This window comes from Quercus suber, unplaced genomic scaffold, assembly GCF_002906115.3.
Source record: "Quercus suber isolate HL8 unplaced genomic scaffold, Cork oak 2.0 scaffold_401, whole genome shotgun sequence".
In the NCBI taxonomy this organism is placed as follows: Eukaryota; Viridiplantae; Streptophyta; class Magnoliopsida; order Fagales; family Fagaceae; genus Quercus; species Quercus suber.
The window spans coordinates 561,406-582,620 of NW_027069852.1; the positions used below are offsets into that span (position 1 = coordinate 561,406).

The 21,215-nt window shown below is 38.7% G+C and overlaps 1 pseudogene; it reads right to left on the reverse strand.

Moving 5' to 3' along the window:
- Window positions 1–5,894: 5,894 nt before the first annotated feature.
- LOC136062311 (L-type lectin-domain containing receptor kinase S.4-like) overlaps window positions 5,895–21,215 on the reverse strand; it is a 61,524-nt pseudogene continuing 46,203 nt past the window's right edge.

A 21,215-nucleotide genomic window follows, 5' to 3' on the forward strand; every position in this document is an offset into this window, starting at 1 on the left:
CAAAATAAAGTATCATTAAATGAAAGCAAAATCTCAAGTATTCGATTCAAAAAGAAAGTACACGACTCCCTTACAATGCCACTGAGGCAGGAAACGAGATAGTATCAAAGGAAAAAATAAACAAAGCTATCCTAGGCCGTATACTAAGTTCCTCAACTCAGTAGGTAAATCAAAAAGCTAGGGCCAAAGCTCAACAGCTAGGTCTCTAAAAGTCCGTCGGAGGACTGGCCACGTCTTGAGGTCTTTCCTGACCCTCGGTTACGACTTCCCCAACGCTATCCGGGGTTCGACTTCCTCGGATGGTTGACCAATTAACGGAGCATCCTCGGCGATCTTGTCTTGACTTTCAACCGATGGTAAGGAAGACTCCTCCTCAGGAGCAGCAGGCGTAACCTCGCGAATGGCAGTAGGGTAATATACCCTATCTTCCCTTCTAAGATCAGACGAGGCATCAATCCCTGCTTGGTTGAGGGCTTCATGCCAAGTTTGAGAGCAATAATGCCTGCACACAGCAGGAACTTGAGCCCGAAGGGTGGCTTCAGTCTTAGCCACCCCTTCGGTGAAAGCCTCTTCTTTTGCCTCGTCCACAGAGCGCTCAGCGTCTGTTTTTGCAAAAATTGCCTCGTCTCTGGCTCTCACAGCCTCGTCCCTGGCATACTCGGCAACACCTTTGTCGTGGATTGCTTTGGTCAAACTTCCCTTCATGTAGGAAATGTCCTCTTTGGCCTTCTGTAATTGACTTTCAACCTCTTGCAAGTGGACAGTTTGATCCTCAGCTTGCTTCCTGACCACGGCTAGGTCAGAAACAGCAGTATCCCTGGCCTTCGCCATTTCTGCCAGATCCCGGTCGCCTTTTTCAGGTCGGCCTCAGATCTTTAAGAGTTTTAGCCGCTTCTAGGAATTTATCGCGCTCTTGCGCCAAGGCGTGACTATGGTCGCCAACCTCTTCGCCCAACCTAAAAAGGGCCTGGATAGCCTGCCAGCAAAAACAAGCAGCTTTATAAAGAGAAAGCAAAGTACTAAGCAACAAAAATTTCTAGTAAAAAGAATGGTTGCCAAAGGACCTACCATGCCTAGATATTTCTTAAGGTCGAAGACAACCTCTACCCCACTCATTTTCTCTAACTCAGCCATGTCAATGGGAAGAAGAAGAGATTTCTCTAGGGCCTCGGCTACGAGAGCCCCCTCGTCTCCTTGAGACTCTCGTATTGACGCGTTATCCATTAGGGGCTGGTCATGGAGCATGGCAGCAGGCAGCCATGCTTGGGCCTGGGGCTGCTGGATGACCTTCTTGCCTTTCTTTTGATCACCAAGCTTCAACTGCTTTGGGGGTCTACGAGTCTTACCCTCCTCGGGCGAAGAAGAGATTTGCTCCCATCCATTGGATCCTTACCCTTAGAAAGTCTTTTCCTTTTCGGATCAGGGACTCAGTAGAAGGGGCAGCTATTATAGGGGTGGTGATGACCTGGTTTGCACGATTGGAACCTGGGACTGAGGTGCTGGGGGCTGGGATTGTACTCCCCTGGCAATCTTTCTTGGAACCACCTTCGAGTAGGTCAAGAAGATTGGTCGGGGCTCCTCTTTAAACCCATCTCGGCTTGGGTACCAACACTTAAAGACTGAAGATCGGCTTCGGATAAGTGAGGATCCCCTAGGTCACCGGGAGGATCCTCGGGCTGATCAGCTAAGTCAAATACACTATACTCGTCCTCGGAGGAGCTCAATTCGACCACCTCCCTTGCTTTCTTAGGCGGTCCTTTCTCGGCCACCGTTACTTGCTGGGATGAAGAGGGACCTGATAGCGGAATACCTTCAGGTATGTAAGACCCCCCAGTAAAAGAGAAACCGCTCTCCACCACGGTAATCTGTGTAAGCCGAGGATCACGAGCTCTAATTACGTGCTGCGGAACAGGGAATGACGTTTGAGCTGGGTCACACTCGATGATTTTATGAGCAGCTCTGACTTGGTTGTCAGATTCGTTCAAGAAAAATTACGACCTGAGAACGGTCTCCAAATCCGCTTTGTTGACCAGGTGGAAGTGACGTGCAAAGGCGTGTGGATCTGTGAAAAGAAAAGTGGAATTATTATGATTAGTCAACCGAGTTGAGTATATAGGTATAAAACGCAAAGGCACTGAAACCTAAATTATCTTGTACTTCGGACGCCCTACCTGGCTTCCCCTCTACGGTTGGGCAATGAAGGCCGTCGTGCCATTCTCCCGACACTATGAGGAAGTCTTGGTTCAACCCCTTATTGGAGTCAGGAAGACACTGGATAAGACGAACCCTATCGTCCCTTGTCTTCATGTAATACGTCTTACCCCTCAGGTGATGAAGATTATAACACCAATTCACATCGTGGTGAGTCAGTCTCAACCCCATTTTTTCATTCAGGGTATCTACACACCCTAGTATCCTAAACACGTTCACAGCACACTGAGTGGGGGACAGGCGGAAATGCCTGAGGTAATTGAGGGTCACCGGCCTCATAGGGATTCTCATCCCTCCTTCTGCAAAAGCAACTATTGGAATTACGACCTCACCCTCTCTCCTCTTAAGGTACCACTCTCCTTCTTCGCAGTATTTCAAGTTCACATTACCGGGTATTTCATAGTCAACAATGAATTTGTTCATCATTTCCTCGGATTCAACTAACTCCTTAAACTTACCCATTCCCCAAAGATAACTAAAAGTTCTAAAAAAGAAAAAGAAGAGTGAAATCAAGGAAATTTGGGGTCACTAGAAAAAGAAAACTTACAGAGGTATGACGATACTCTTCAGCTAATGTGCCAGTCGAACCAAGTTCAAACTATATGCATCAATAATGATAATCGCGAAAATGATGAAACCAGGCAAGTCAAACAAGTATTTATACTCTCCCTTAATTTTCTCAAATGAAACTGCTCTCTCATAAAGGCAGGTGATCATGCCGTTTAAAGTGGGGAACGTGGTGCCGTCAAAAATTTAATGTAGGCACCCATTAATTCTCGAAACGCTAAAAACGCGCATCGGGCAGTCAAGAAGCCGCCAGCATCAGTATAAACTAAAGTAAGGTCATTCGTCCAGTGGATCCGCGTGTATCAAAACCCTCCTCCCCGTTCGAGGGAACGTGCAGCAGAGTTTTGAGGGGCTATTGTGGGGTCCGTGGGCCTGATAGCCTCGGTCCATCATATGGTAGGCCCAAGGCCCATGCCGAGGAGCGCAAGCTATTTCTGAGGAGAAGGGAGGAAGCCTATTCTCTTGAATCCATGCCGAGGATACCTTGTTCTCGGCCTGACAAGAGTGATTTCAGGGAGAGGCTAACCCCAAAGTAAGCTGTCACTCTCGCATTTAATGCACTCAACTAACCCCCCTGGCCGCATTAATGGAGAGGTAACCCCTTGGCAGGATAACGTTGGTCAGAGTGAGCCACTTGAGTATCGATAAAGCCTCTGATGGGACGGACGACCAGAGAAAAAGGCGAATAGACAATCAACAGATGGAAGCAAAAGATAGGAAGATTAAAACTATAAAAGAAGAGTTAGTAACGCCAAAAGAGAGAGGGGGGAAGAACAAAGGCCTCCTCGGCCACAAGCCGAGGAGCATTCCCTCATTTGTAAGAAAATACTTAGCCATTTTTAAAGATAAGTTTGGGCATGGTGATCAACGGCCAGCACCTAAGCCTGTCAGCCCACTCTCTATAAATGTATTGTTCGGGCTTGTTGGGCCGAAAACCCAACACTCAATTCAAATTGAGTCCTTACACAAACAAACACAGGAGAAAGAAAAAAAAGATTCTAACACAAAAAGTGATCATAATGGATCACTCTTGTCGAGAGCTTTCTGACTTAATTGGTAGACACTTTTTAATATTCAATGAATAATCACCATTAATATTGAATGCTTGATTTCAAAATTAACGGTTTGGGCCCATAAAAGAGACCGTGACTTTAAAAATAATTATAGCCGGCCCATGTATATAAGACCTTGAAGATAACCTGTTCGTCAACATGTTTTGCCTGTGACTTAGGGAAGTTATTTAAGTCCTGGGATGGGCTTGGGCTGATCAGGTTTGTTAAATGGGCCTTTTATGTATGTGATGTGAGTTTGTTCACAGGTCTTTCGTCGGTGATAAGGATTGGTATTTTATTTTTAAGTCTTTTTTTCTCAACTACTTATTGCAATTACTTTTATTCCTCCAAATTTCAATTAACATTTTCTGCTCGAGCGTTGAAGTCAACTTCTTAATTAAATTTTCATGTAAATAGCACGTGTTGATATATAGACATGATAATGATTAGGTACTGTTAGAGGAATAAAATTATTATATCATATTCTAAGTATACTCTACTTTATATTTTATCAATTTTATGTTAATAAATTCCAATCATAATATATATATATATATGTTAATAAATGCAAATAATTTAATACAAAAAAATACATCTATACAAAAAGTAATATGAAAAACTTAAATCTGATACAATATATGTGTCTTAAATTTATGATGGATTGGGAGAGAATAGGAACTCCAAAGAAGCTTGCCCAAATTTTCTATGTGCACCCAAACTCCGCCTTAACGACCGGGCCTAGAATTGGGCTTACAATATACTTATAGAGTGGGTCTAGTGTTTCCTACTAAGGGTAGTTCCAGTGACACTTTACCTTCCCTTTACCCCAATAAACACTCTTACTTTCCTCTCCATGCTACTCTCTTCCCTAGCTCTCCTAATTTGCTTTCTCTCTCTCTCTCTCTCTCTCTCTCTCTTCTTCCTTTTCTTTCCAGAATTCCCAACCCCCTTTCTTTACTCAATTCTTCTATTTATAGCTTGAGGTTTGTAGGAGTTTCATGATTGTATTCTGGTCTCACTCGTGTGGGTGGGGTCCGATGTGATTATTCCTAACATAGAATATATCTTGTTGGAAATGGTGGTAATGGCTTTGGAACTGATTTCCACCTCCAAAAGATTGCCCGGTAGCGATACACCCTAAGCCATACCGAGCCACAGGAGAGGTATGTTATTCCAGGCATGCGCAATCCCAAACAGATCATAAACAACCGAACATGGGCTTATCTATCACACACTCAAATTTGATGTGGACTTACTATGAGGTTAGGGCCCAACTTCGACTCTTGAGAATGATCAGGCCAAGGCCTATTAGGCCCGAGGCCGTACACTGTACATTTTCCTATCAATTTTTATGAGTTTTGGTTCCCTTTATTAATATCAATATTAGTTGCTCAGGTTGTTTTGATCCACATCTCAAATGCCCATTTGTTTCATGAACAACTCATTGAATATGACTTCAAAGGCTATGTATATGCCACATTTATAAATAATAAGCCTACTTTAATTGCATAAAACTGGAATGACACATATAGAACAACAGTCTCCTAAAAATCTAAGATTGGACTTGATTTTGCTGCCAAAAGAAAAAAAAAGAAGAAGAAGAAGAAGAAGAAGATTGGACTTGATTTATCAGATTGTGAGGAAAAATTGAAGGATTTAATGAAGGCTAACAGTTCGACAAAAAGAAAGAATTGTTAAGAAAACATTCTACTATACTTGGAATGCCTAATAATTATCAATACCATTAGGACAAGTGAACTTGAAGCATGGAGTTGCAAGGCATTAATTCTCATCTATAATATTATATCATACTTTTCATCTTAAATATTATATACTTCCCACACAAATAAAACAAAACAAATGAACAAGAGAGGTTGGACAAGATGATGATTTATTTATTTACATCCAAACAAATACACACAAAACCATGCAGTAGTAATTGAAATTGAAAATCCCAAACCATAGAAAAATGCAGTCTGTTTGGTTAGGTGTTGTGAGAGCCTAAAAGCGCATTTTTTAAATCCAAAACTTCATTTTTGCAACAACAACTCCTCACAACTTTTTTATAAACGCTCATTCTAAAACTAAAACACTATTTTGCAACAACTTATCTAAATGCATCCAAAATAAGATTACCTACTATCATCTTCACTGAAAACTGAAAAGGATGGAGTTAAACCATTTTCAACATCAACAATATCCTCATTATCACCAACCGAGGCTGAAGTAGTCGGATAAGATTGCATAAAATCCTCCTCCTCCAAAGCCAGCTTCGTTTCCAAGCACCTAACCACATGCCTCATAGTGGGCCTTGACTCGGGTGCATCATTGGAACACATTAGACCCAATTTAAGCACCAAAATAGCCTCAACTTCTTCAAACTCACCCCCCAACCTTGAGTCCACAACATCAAGGGTTGCTCCTAAGCTCCACTTTTCCCGAACCCAATCCAGACATCAGAACTTGTTGTTGGCAGGCCTGTGCGTGCGAGCTCAGGTGTTAAATAACCCAATGTGCCCACCACCCTAGTTGTACTTAGGTTGGAGCCTCACTCATATAGCTTAGCAAGACCAAAATCACTCAACTTTCCGTTAAACTCAGAATCCAATAACACATTGCCTACCTTAATGTCTCTGTGAACCACAGTTTGTTCCCATTCCTCATGTAAATATAAAAGCCCTGAAGCAACCCCTTTGACGATCTTGAACCTTTGCTCCCGGCTTAAGATTTCTTTAGGCTCATCAAAAAGGTACTTGTCTAAGCTTACATTAGGCATAAATTCATACATAAGTAATAGATCACCTTGCCTATGACACCAACCCAATAATTGAACTAAATTTTGATGACGAAGGTGGCCAATACTACCAACCTTAGACACGAATTCTCACAAACCTTGCTTTGAATTTTGGGAAACACGCTTTACAGCAACTTGGGTATTTGAATTCGGTAGAGTTCCTCTGTAAACTCTACCAAATCCACCAAACCCAAGTAGCTCTTTGTCTCCAAAACCCTTTGTTGCTTTCTTTAGATCCTCGTAAGAAAATATATGTGGTCCAATATCATGCTCCCAGGCTTCAACCACATCAGTCTTCTTGAGTTTCCTAACACTGTAAAGAATCAAAACAATCCCCAAAATCACAACCAAAGCACTAGAGAGTGAAACACCAACAATTAGGCCTGTGTGGTTCTTTTTTGACCCATTCACTAATGGGAGCTTATGCTTGAGTTTATCCAAATTGAGATTTTTAGTATCTCCGTTTATGTTAAAGCTCCAGCCTAAGACATGGAGCGAACTTGGGGCTGAAAGGTCGGTTGAATCAAAGAACCCAATGAACATGGATTCTTTAAAAATTGGTGAGAGGTCCACATTATAGGACAAAAGTGCAGACTTGGGTCTATCAGATTCTTGCGCAAGCGTAACATTTAATTGATTTATTCGTGCATCATATTCGACCCATGCCTGAATTACATGACCAGTTTTCAGAGTAAGGGAATCCTTTCTACGCAGAGATTGATCAGCTCAAACAAGTTTATTCGATACTATGTTGTCGTTGAAGCCATTGACAACTTGGTTATCATCGATGTCACTGAATTTGGGGTGCATGATGGTGAATGCCACCATGAATATGTGGTCTGAGATGTTCCCATCATTTCTGGAGTTGAGTCGACCAAAATAAGGGCCTGGAAGAGCCCCAGATGGAAAGATTGTGAAAGTGAAGAGCCCCAGATGTACGTTAAGTTAACGAGTCTTTTTCCACGAGTCGTTTTAAGGAAAACGAGTCTTTTTCGTTTTCCTACTCGTTTTCCTTAAAAACTTTCAAATTATCAACAGTAGGCAGGTAGTACTAGGTAGTGCATGTGTTCATCTCTATACACGTGATCCCCTTGATAATATTAAGCGCTATGCTCAGTAGAAAATAGCTGTGTCCTGTGTATGCATGTGTTCGAGGTTCATCCCTTGTTTCATTGTGACATAGAAGGACATAAAAAGGTTTATTAATATGATTATCCTTAGCCCGCCAAACTCACTGACTTTTCAGAGGGTCTTTTTTTATACTCGTTTGTTTTCCTCTTTTCTTTCTTTTGTTTCTGGGGTTGCATGCTACTGTATTTGGTTGGAACAAAGTTTTTTTTCAAACTAGAGAAACTTTTCAAATTTTTCATATATCTTTTTTTTTAGTGTGAATTTTAAAAATTTAACCGTTGAATTTCATGTTTTTTTAAGTTTTTAACATGTATATCAAATTTTGTTCAAATTGGATGTAATTTATTATTCGATCAATAAACTTATTTTTTATATACAATTTGAGGTCATAAAAACTTAAAATTTTAACATTTAATTAATAACATAGCAATTGATCTTTAATCTTCTTGAAATTTTGCAAGTATGAAAGATATAATAAAAACATGCAACGGTTAGATTTTTAAAACTAACACTCAATATAAAAATATATAAGAAGTTTGAAGAGTTTCTCTCCAAACTAGTTTGGAGAAAAACTTTGTCCGCTTGATTGTTTATGTACGACCTCGCATTTCAAGTGCATTCTTCTTTTATTATAAATATACTTCTATCATTTTAGTTATAAAAAAAAAAAAAAAGATTCCTTTTTTGTTTTCCAAGAATGGGACTTTTTATTTTTATTTTTATTTTTTGTCACTGCATTTGAGTAATCTCGAACCCCACACGTTGGTTGTCGGCATACACAGTAGCTGGTTTCTTATTTCTTTGCATATATATCTTGCGTACTATTCTTTCTCGGTTGGAATCCTTATTATTCATTCTTTATTACCCTTATAATATATGATGGATGTCATGATACCCTTATTATCAATGCAATAATGACTTTTTGATTAATGTGATATCCTTAATTTATGAGAAATGCCATATGCATGATATTTTCACAACACTTTCAGAATAAATCATGAGTGATAAATTGTTAATAACTGTTACTAAAGAAACAAAATATAATTCAATAGTGGGTTTAAATTATAACTTGTAGGGATTAAGGGCCCAAAAATCATATATTAGGCCATAGGCCTTATCCGAGGATGGGGAAACGTCTGAGGGGGTATAGATAATTATGAGAGATACCCATTTTTAAAGTCTTATAAGTAATGAATAAAGGGGGGGGAGGGGGGGGGTCCGAGGAGGAATTCCTCCTCGGATATGATGAGTGCAATTTAAATCTGTGTTCCAACTGTTAAGACATATGTGTTTTCACTTGCTAAAAACATATGTCACTTATTTATGTAAATTGGCTAAATCCTTTGACAAAACGCACTTTACTTGTAATTGGGTAGTTCTAAGTGTTTTTAATACTTCAAGAAATAAGGTTTCAAGGTCAAGTGTTGAAGTCATCAAGTCTGTCCAAGAAAAAGCAAGCTAAAGTGCAAATTCATTAAAGCTCGACACCTGCTCGATAGCTACCTCGACACCTGCTATCTGTCGAGATTTATAATTTCAAATTTTCTGATATGATTTTCTTAGGATCTGTGAATATGCTTTTGGGCCTTCTTTTCTCCAAACCTTAAACATATAAAATGATTGTTTTAAGAGCCGTCAAGTGGGACACAAGTTGAAAAGTATTACACAATCTCTATTCAAGCAAATTGTGATCAAAGACGAAGTTCTTGACCTAGTTCATCTTCTCTGAAGTAGTTGTTGTGTATTTGCACCAAAGGATTTTGTGACCAAGCATCTTCCTGATCTTTATCGTGTAGGATGAACTGAAGAACTTTGCAGCCAACCTCTCTTCCTTAAGTTGGTGTTTTGAAATCGCGTACTGGGATCCGCGCATTAGTTAGTCACGTACTTGGGAGCCGTGCATCAAAGGTGGAAATTGTCACTACAGATCAAGTCCAATTAGGTATTGGGGTAAGGATTCAACTGTAGGTTGGTAAGATACTTGAGATTCCTTTACTTGTAACCGCTTGATTTGATAATAGTGGAGTTTCAGGAGTGGTGACCTGAAAATCACCCGGTAGGGTTTTTGCCGCGAGGTTTTTCTCTATTCGTAAATAAATCACTGTGTTATTTATTTTTCGCTGCATATTTAGTTTTTGGTGATTTGTTTGTGCTTCCACGCAATTGCATGATAAATTGATTAATTAATAACTTGGCTAAGTAATTAATTGGTTTAATCACAAGGGGTCAGTCAGATTATGGCCTATCAAGTGGTATCAGAGCAGGCACACTCTGATTAGGTTTAATCTTTGCTGTGTTGATCCATTGACCCCTGCTTGTCATGGATAGAGGACATTCATTAATTATACCTCCTTTATTTGATGACACTAACTATGTATACTGGAAAGTACGCATGAGAGCTTTTTTGCAGTCTTTAGATGAGAAGGTGTGGCAAGCTGTAGAGATTGGTTGGACCAAGCCAAAAGAAATACCGGCCGATTGGGATGACACAAAGATCAAGGCGGCTAACTTCAACAGCAGAGTGTTAAATGCCCTATTTAGCGCAGTCACTAATGAGGAGTTCAAGAAGATATCCTCAACTAAAACTACTAAGGAGGCTTGGATCATCCTCCAGACAACCTATGAAGGAACAAAGACTGTCAAAGATTCAAAACTTCAAAGGAAGATGGAGGAGGATGAGTCGTTTTATGAGTTCTATGCCAAGCTAAAGGACATAGTGAACTCAGCCTTCAATCTTGGGGAAACCATCCCTGAACTCAAGGTTGTAAGGAAGGTGCTTAGAGCTCTACCTGAGAGATTCCATACCAAGATTACGACAATAGAAGAATCAAAAGATATTGACAAAATTTCTTTGACTGAGCTGGTTGGAAACTTGCAGACCTACGAGCTAGGACTATCTAGGATTGGCAAAACGGGCAAAGGCAAGAGTATGGCCTTGAAGGCAAAGAGCAGTGATACAGATGAGTCTTCCGATGATGAAGATTCTAAGATGAAGTCCTACATTACAAGGCAGTTTAAGAAGTTTATGAAGAATGCCAATAGGAGGAACTTCGACAAGGACCGCAGACAATCCAGTTCTTCTCAGTTTAAGAGTCAAGACAAAGGGAAGAAGGACACTAAGGATGGCGGTTAGTACACTGTTCCGGCTGGACCAAAGTGCTTCGGATGTCATGGATTCGGTCACATGAAACATGAATGCACAACATATCTTAAGAGCATTGGGAAGAGTAAGGCACTTGCTGTAACCTTGAGTGACACTGAGTCCGAAGATGATTCTAACAATGAGGATGACGGAATCTTAAATGCCTTCACTACCACAATCAATCCTATTGAAGGGATTGTTGAAAAAGTGGATGAAGAAGAAGAACTGGTGGAGTCCAAATTTGAGAAAATGGATGATCAAGATGATATCCATTCAGCCTATGAGAAGCTTTACAAGCTCTCTGAGAAGCATGAAAAATTGTATAGGCTAGCCACCAAGAAGCTCAGTGATATAGAACTTGATCGTGAAGAGTTGTCCACAAAATTTGATGAGGCGAATCAAACTATTGGAGCACTGAGGTTTGAGAACAACTTTTTGGCTGAGAAGACCAAGAAGCTTGAAACTGAGCTGTTTCAAGTTAGAGCTTAATTGGAGAGGACTTCAAGTGCAAAGCTTGATGAGATGTTGAGCAATCAGAAAACTGCTTCAGATCGAACAGGCTTAGGGTATGGTCTTTCTTTCTCTAATACTGCTTCTACTAGTAATACTATTTTTGTCTCTCATGCTAATAGCACTGAAATTGAGAACACTGATGTTAAAACTGAATTAGCTAGTGAGAACTTAGATAAGGGTAAATCTATCTTAGGAGCACCCCCTAATCAAGATAAGAAAGATGCTAAAAACTCTAGGACTAAGAAGGCTAACTCTCAAAAGCCTAAATAAAAGAAGCAGCATCTCTGTCATCATTGTGGAGCTGCTGGTCATACTTGACCTAATTGCTATAAGTGACTAGCCACTCAACAGAGCAATGACATGATAGCATCTGGAAGCCAAAATTAGCTTCAATCCTCTCTTGCTCCTCTTGGAGATCTTCTGAAAGCTCTCATGTTCCTTTCGAACTTGAACGGTTTCAATTCTTCCCCCCTCACCACCTGTTCAAGGGTTCAATCAAAGGAAAGGTTCTTCCAAGGTGTGGAAGAAAAATGACTCTAATTGATTTCATCACTTTCTTTTCCCTTCTTGCTTTTCTTGTTTGTTGCATTGCTTGTGTGTTTTGCATTTTTTTAGTCAGTCTAGTTTTATACTTTGTTTTGTTAAACATGTTTCTATGTGTTTACTTTCAATTTTGTTTACTTTTGTTTTTAATATAAAAAAAAATTGAAAAATCAGAAAAATACAAAAACAATGTGTGTTTTGTGTACTTTGGTATTTGTGTACCTTGGATGGCTATTGAAACAAAGTTTCTAAATTTTGTATTTCTTGTAACTTAGATGAGCATCTCTATGCACAATTAAGCAAGTGAGCTTTGTGACTCTTGTTTGTGATGAGTAAGATTAAGTTATCTTTTAAACTTAACACTCGTATCACTCTTTTTGACGGTAGGACTAGAAAATCCTAAGAAAAATGCATAAATAACCATTTCACCACTGTTGCCCGCCAATCATAAATGACATCTGTATACTTTGGCATAGCAAAAGTGTAGTGTCATAGACACCTGTATGCTTCGGCATAGCAAAAGTGCAGTGTCAAAGACATTCGTATGCTTCAGCATAGCAAAAGTGCGATGTCAAATGCTTAACATCTTGGGTATTTCTTTTCTCCTTTTTATGCCCATGTATGATATGCTAAAAATAAAAGAAAATATGCAAAGAAAATAAAAGGCAAAAAGATTAAAAATGCTTTAAATATGGTTGCAAGCGTATATTCTAGGAAATGTGGGAGTTATAGGATGTACCTCAAAGGTGATAGTCCCCATCAAACAGTTATGATTGTGTGTGAGTTAAAGTTATTTTCTCATATCTCAAATCGTCATAACATGTATACACATATGCAATCTTGCAATGTTTTTCACACACAACACGCAATATTCTTTGCTACTTTTGATACATGTGCAGGTACAATGTGATTTGGCCATCATAAGAGTTTTACATGTGCTAATGTATACTCACTAAACTGTCTTGATTTGTTTTTAAAAAATAAAATTGGTTAGACTTGTTTAGTGTGTGTGTGTATTTTTGAGGATCCATGAGCTTAATTCCTTGTTGAGAGATGAGTTTGAGAGCCTTATATGTTGTTTGGATCAATGGTTGAGGTGTATGTTGGATTGCATTCATGTCTATGTTTTTCTCTTCTTGAAAAATTGCTTTTTTAACCTGTCTCGACACCTCCTCGATACCTGGTTATCTGTCGAGCTTTTCAAGCCTTTTTCTTATCGCAATCTCGACACCTTTTCGACACCTGATGGATCGATCGAGAAAGTTCCTGTTTCCTCGATACCTCATTGATACCTGGTCGATCGATCGAGCTTCTGTGCTTTGAAACTGTTCCTTGTTCCTCGACACCTATCGATACCTACAGCTGTCGACGGCCATTTTCCTCGACACCTCCTCGACAGCTTCCTCGATACCTCTCGACACTTCAGCTGTTGAGATTTACTGAAGTGTCTATATAAGGATTTTTCGCGATTCAGACTTCATTCCCTCGATCTCTCTCGATCTGTTCGTGGCTGTTCACCTCCCAAACACCCTTTTCTCACTCAAATCTTCAAACCCTCTTGATTTTCGGCCTTCCCTTGGTTTCAATCACTTTGTATGTTCATTTTTCACTTCCTTTCTCATGCATTTCATGTTTTGAAACCTAGTTTTTGGGATTTTTGAAATTTTTTGGGGTTTTTCAAAATTAATGAGTTTTTCTTGAAATTTTGGGTTGGGTTTTCACTTAAATGTTTTCAAAATGTCATACATTGCATTCCATGTGCATTAGAATGATATTTACATGCATTTAGATGTGTGCTTTATGTTTGTGTGCTGGTAGGATTGGATTGGACTGAGCCCATGATGTTTTTCAATTCGCATGTCACATGATCATGCATTCCCATGCATACGTACTTCTTGTTCATAATATTTGATATATTTGAACTTTGTTGGGACTTTTCTGATTGTCTCCCTCTCTATCTCTTTCTCCTTCTTTTACGCTAGTAGTGTCTATGGCACCTAAACGTAAATCCACTCCGGCTCGGAACCCTTTGCATTCTGGAGCTTTCTTTTCTTCTGATTCTGCTCCTCTTAACCTTCGGTTCCGTGATGGAGATGCCCACAAGGCATTTTCGGAGAACTTTTCTCGACGAGGTGTTCATTCGGAACGCCAAGTCATTTTGGCGGATTTCGCCGACACTGACTATCCCTTTGTCATTCACAGTAGGGGATGGGAGTCACTGTGTGAAGTCTCGGTCACTTGTCCTCTCATGTTGATTCAGGAGTTTTACTCCAATATGTACGGAATAGATCGTTCAGTACCTCTCTTTTTCACTTGTATTCGAGGTACGCGCATCCCTGTCACATCGCAACTAGTTGCAGATGTGCTTAGGGTTCCTAGGATAGAGTTTCCTGACTATCCTTCTTGTGAGCGTCTGCGGATTGTGTCCAAAGATGAGCTCATCTCTGCCTTTTGTCAGTGCCCTGCTGATTGGGGTGAGCATCAGTACACATCATGTAGGCCTTTTGTTAAAGGTCCTAGATTCCTAAACATGGTGATGACATTTGTACTCCATCCTCTCTCTTACTACAACTCTATCACAAAGTCTCGTGCTCAATTTTTGTTATCTCTCTTAGAGCATCTTACTATAAATTTTTTCTCTCATTTTATCCTTTCTATCATAGATGTTTATCTTGATTCGGCGTCTCGTGATAAGCTCATCTTTCCTTCCACTATCACGAGGATTCTACGCCATTTTTCTATTCCCTTTCCTGTGTCCGACCACTTCACACATATCTGTGCCATAGATGCCACTACCGTAAAACGTAGTGAGGCTCAGTTTAAGTTGAGACAGACGAATTCCACTCCTCCCTTCCATTCAGCTCCATCCAGATCTGTTCCACCTACATTTGCTCCTTCTTCCTCTTTGGGTGATGTATCTCTTGGAGACATCATGGCATAGCTACGGCGCATGGATGCTCGCCTTGATACACTCTCCTCCGAGTTGTATCAGGTGAATGTTCGTGTTAGTTGTATTGCACGACTGCAGGCAACCATGGGTGGTTTTGCTCCAGAGGCTAATCCTTCACCACCTTCTCTAGCGACTTCGGACTCTAAGGATGGTGATGATGATGACACTTCGGATGATGATAATGGAGATGCTAGCTCTATTGATGAGATGTCTACATGACACTCTACCCTTTGTCACTCGTGACAAAAAGGGGGAATAGTTTTGAGTTATGAGAGTAGTCATCTTAGGGGGAGAGTTAGTATAGGACATTTTTGATAGGGTTGATATTCTTGAGGGGTGTAGTGAGGTTTTGATGTATCTTTTCTTTTCTACTCTTTATAGATACATTGATCTTATATATGAGGTCTTTTGACCAGTTTTACATACATTATACTTATTTTCTTTATATATGGATGTATGTTTCTTTTACCTCTCTCTTCATGTGTTGTTTCTCTTCTATCTTTATACACATGGTCTTTATACTTGTATACAATCTATTATTTCTGTTTCACATAAGATGTGTAACACCCCGACCCAATTTTAAAATTAAACTATGTGTTTGAGTGGTTAATTACTATTTTAAGCCACTTTCTTTCTATCATTAGTATAAGAGTATTTAATAAGCATATTATTTTATAATACTTTTGAATAAGAATTGTAAAGATTATTAGTGATTTAATGGCTTTTTGTATTATGAATATATATATATGCTATTTTAAGAAACTTTGAAATTGTGTTGGTGATTTGTTGAAGGTAGCTTAGGGTTTTTACTAATTAATAATTGTATATGATTAAGGAAGTAAGGAAAAGTTAGGATGAGTACTATTGAGGTTACTGCTGAGATTTGTGTTGAATTTAATTTTGCTATAAATGATTAGATGACTATATATAAGTGTTTTATGACAGGTTTAATGAGTGCATAAAAATCCCCATATGAAAATATCATCCTTTGATAATTGTTTGTGAATTTACTAGAAAATGTTTCAAAACTGCCTCTGTGACAGATTCCATGTTCATGCATTATAAATTATGTATTAAATTATATATAGTGAATTTGGATGCTAGGGTTATTTTCTATGAAATTTAAGACGCATACGGTTGTTATGGAAGTGGTTTCACAGCATTTGGATCAATATAAAAATAATGGTTTAATTTTTAATTTGCAAGAAATTCTGTCAGGACAGATTTGAGTATGCTGTATTGTGTGATTTTTAGTAAATCATGGATTTATTCTTTGACTCCGAAATTTTTATGGTTTATACTGGACATACAGGAGAGTAGTTGTGTAAAATTTCATGATAATTGGATGTGTGTGGACAGCCCGTTTGTATTTTACAAATGGAGCATATTCTGCTGAAATGAGCAGTAAAGAACATATGCTATGCCTAACTTTGATGATTTAATTCTATAGCTAGGGTGAATGTTTTGAGCTATAATTTAATATGCTTATCTCTTGGTATGTCTCGATCATAGATTAATTTTGTGTAACTTGTTTCGAGGTTTAGTACTCAAATGAAGGGTTTTGAACCATGTGATGGCTGTATTTATGAAGCTGTTTTGTCCAATGTATTGTATGTTACCATATGAATGTATATAGTTACATGACCATACTTAAAAAGGATTCTATGTTATGCATGCATTATTGCCCTAATCTCAAATCATATTTTGAAATGAAGTTGGCTTTTTTTAAAGATATGAGATTAATGTGAGAATGTTGGTTCTCTATGATTTAGTACATCATGTTGTATGATGAATATATTTTGTGTTTGTGGGAACCTCTTTGGGGTGTGATTAGGATTTCATTGATTATGAGAGATAGGCCTTGAGATGAATGTGTAAGATATGATAAGGAGTAATGGATAGTAATAAGCTTTGATTTTGGTTTAGGTGTTACCAGCAGTCAAGTCTAAGCTCCTTCGACTGTAGGCTCTCGGTTCCTCTAGTTTCAAGTAAGGGATTTGAGATGTGTGCTTTTGATAAGTATAAAGATTATTTCAAAAGTATTATGCATTAAAACTTTTTTAATTAAAGATATTACATATAAGCATAGTTTAAGTAAAATATATGTTCGTGAGTGGTGTAAGCTTATATACAGGATAATTTTAACATATTAATGCTAGTACTTATATCACGAACATCATATTTCAGTACAAAGTGGATATGCTACCATTATGAAATAATTAAGTAAAAGCATAGTTATCAAAAAAAAAAAAAAATATTGTGTTTGGGTTATTCCATTGTTATGTTCTGAACTCAGCCAGTAGGGGTTAATTATTGGCTTTCCATGGAAAAATGTTATCTGTTTGGCCATTTAAAGTAGAGGAAATGGGGCTGCCAGTAGCTCTAGGCCGTTTAAAGTAGAGGAAATGGGGTTGCCCGTAACTCTAATCTGAACAAGGCCTTCTCCCCAATGTGTACGGACGGCGGGGAGGAACAAAACCTGGAGGGGATGTGCCATCAGGCCTCCCAAAGGGGACAATATCATACACACGAGGGCATCCAAATGTGATGAGGCCTTCTCTGTACATATTTATCAGATATGGACTAACCAATATGTTGTGAACAGCTATGTTATGTTATTAATCATGACATGACGGAATTATTTTGTTTAAATGCATTGTGAAAAGTAAAAGCTCTCATGAAAAGAAGAAGTTTCGAATGAAAAGAAAACTGTTCATTAAAGATGAAATTTCTGAAGTTCTGTTATGCTATAAAGATAAAGTTTCTTATGAAAGTACAAGTTACGTTAAGAAGTTATCTGATATCTGTTTTTCTTTATGAAACGTTAAGTTTTATGATTATGAAAGTTATAATATTTTTTAAGAAGAAGTTTACGAAGGAAAGTGTACGGTTTTAGACCCCTTAAAACAACCAGATTGGTTAGCCTAGATTAATTAGCCAAGTTGTTACTTAGTCAAATTATGCAATTCTAGGTTAAAGCAATCAAATAATCATATCAAGATATAAAGCAGCGGAAAATAAATGAACACAAGATATGATGACCCAGGAAATCACATGGTAAAAACCTGGGGAGGATTTGACCTAGCTATCCTCAAGGTAAACCTGAATCCACTACGCAAAAGAATCGAAGTTCATACAGAAGGACTACAAGCTCCCCGCTTGACTTCCTAATGCTACCCACCAGTAGAACTTACTGACACGACCACGTGCAAGCTCCGAAACCACAGACTTCTTCTTTCTTGGATTCTTCAATCAGCTACAAGCACCCCCGCTTGATATTCTTTAAGCTTCAATGGCAGCAACCAAGTTGATCATCAAGATATTGATATTATCTCCAACTTGAAAACCCTAAGCTTTGTGTAAAGGAAAGCTCCTCTAGATCTCACAAGAGATTTACACAAAACAGCAATGTATGAGCAACAATACAATTGGAGCAACCTTCAAAAACGTGGCTAGGGTTTAGTTTAAATACCTAGGGTAAAAATATAAAACCCTAAACGTTTAATGAAGTAGGGCTGAATTGGAAATTCTGCAGAAAAATCAACTTGTGCGATTTTCGATCGATCGAGTCTATTCTTCGATTGATCGAGCCAGGCCGAAAGTCCCAAGTACTTCTGCAGCCACTCAATTCCAACTTTACAATAATAAACCAACTTTGAGCAAGCCTAAACAAGACTAAATACATTGTTTTGATCATGGTTTGCCAACATTACAAATTAGAGTTCTAAATACATAAAATCCTAAGACCTTAGAACCTAACAAACTCCCCCTTTCGCAATCTGTGACAAAACCCTAATTAAAAAGCTCAAAGTTTTACAAGTAAAAAGCCCTTTACAAAGAAATGCTCATAAACTTCAAATTCAACCTAACTACTATCCATCGGTTGCAAGTGTAGACAGCAGCTTAGTTGAATCAACCTGTATATTCCTGAAATACTCAACAAACGCATAAACGCATGTGTGACAGAAAAGAGTAAAACAACAGGTATAACATACTTGTAAGATTCACACACAAAATAAACACATATAAGAATGATCAACTCATAAATATAAATCAATAAGCAGTGAATCACAAATCAACAAGAATCAATAAAAAACAATGTATATCAATCAATGTTACTCCCCCTTACATAAATATCTCCAAAAATGATATACAAAGTGAAGCACCTAGATACAATCTAAAAACTCCACAAGCTCCTCTCAAACAAAAAATCTCCCCCTAACAACAAAAACTCTCTACAAGTCAAAACTCCACTCCCCCTTTTTGTGACGGAATGCCAAAGAGCAATCATGAGTCGCCATCAAAAGGAGGTGGTGAGGGTGAATGAAGACACTCTAAATCGGCTCGGAGAGCACGAATCTCATCGAGTAAATCCACCAAAATGTGACCATGAGCCGCCTGAACGGTCATGACAGTCTCCAGAGTACGACGAACATCAAAGTCGGTCGAAGGAGGTGGAGGAACATCAGCAGCAGCAGCATCATCACCAACTGGATCAGGAACATCCTTACCAGCAATACCTGTAGAAGAAGAATGAGGAGGTGAGCTACTAGACGGCTCAGACCTAGGGTGTTTAGAACCAGCTCGAAGATGAGCGGCCCTCTGTCTAACAAAAGACACACCTATGGGAGCTATCACATGAACGGGCTCAAAGGAAGGGAAGTCATTAAGGTTAAGATAGAGCAAAATCCTATGAATGAAAATAGGATGAACAAGAGCATGAGAAGTGGATGAACTCCTATAAACATCGTTCAAAGAACGAAGAAAGAGATGGGAAAAACTAATAGGAGCATTAGTAACCAGAGTGTACAAAAATACACACCTCTCAAGAGGAATGGTGTGAACATGAGAAATGGGCTAGATGGAATGACAAGCTATCATAAAGAACAGATAGTGCAACCTGGAGAGCTCAGCAGAAGTGATCCTAGGATCAGAACCCCACTGGACAGAAGTCCCAGTGATGAAAGACAAAACGTCGCTCAGCTCGGGAGACTCGTCATATGGATAGACAGGATTCCTAACCAACGGTACCCCTAGAGCATCAGCCACTACCTGAGGAGTAATGGTGTACCCTACACCTCGTATCCAACTCTTTACTAAAGTGTTGGAATCATAGACGTGGATAGAAATGTTCGAAAAGAACTCTCTAATCAAGGCAGAAGGTGGAGGAGGATCAGAAATGTCCAACAAAGGCAACCAGCCTCGACGCTTAAAGTTTGCCCTAATGGCAGGATCTAGCTCATCTAACAAAACAGAACGCTCAGCCCAAATCTTCCTCTTAAGGTTAAGTTTCTCAAAAAGCTCTTGGTTTTTCTCACTCGGAAACCTCTCACGGTCAAAGGAAGGAGGGGATGGAGAGGAAGAGGGAATGGACCTACGGGCTCTAGTCTTCCTAGGCATGATGCTAAGGAAAGGACAGAGACACAAAAGAGAAAACCAAAAAGACACAAGAAAACAAAACCAAGGACAAACTGCAAGTTAGCAACAAAAATAATAGAATGAAAATCTATATGATGCATGAACAGATACAATGCCATGATGCATATACTAATGCAGTAAGCAATTTAGTTCAATTGAGTTTAAATTGACAAAATTGGCTTGAGTAAGGAATTTCTTATCAAAAACCCCAAAAATTGAAAACCACTTGATGAAATTTTTAAACAAATTGATGAATTGAGCATTACAAAACACAGCACATAGATTATAATGCTTAATTTCATCAATACAACAAGCCAATTTCATCAAATTCTACCAAATTTAACAAAATCCCCAAATCGGATCAATTAGAAACCCTAGATTTTTCAATTTTTCACCAAATTCAAAATTGATCAAATTAAACTATTAAGATCATGTCTATAGCATGTCCCCACAAAAACCCATTGATCAATTTCACAAAATAGGGCTTGAATCAACAGAAATCCCAAATAGAAAAAGTTCCGAAATTTTGAGCATAAATGCATGAAATATGTAAATAAACTCAAAAAGGAAGGGCAAAACAGACTTACCGGCTTGAGGAAAGAGAGATTTTGCAAAAAATTCGGAGGAAAACGACAAAAATCTCTATGTGGAGCCTTGCCTCGTCGGAGAGAGAAAAGCAAAAGTTTGAAAAGTTTGAAATAGAACTTTGAAAAAGTCAGATTTGAACTTTTAAAAAAGCTTTTCCACGATCTTCGATCGATCAAAAATTACATTCGATCGATCGAATGAAACAGTCATTTTAGAACAAACTAAAGCACTTTTTCGATCGATCGAAAAATAGACTGGATCGATCGAAATGGGCAGAGGCTCACTAAATTAAAAAAAAAAAAAAAA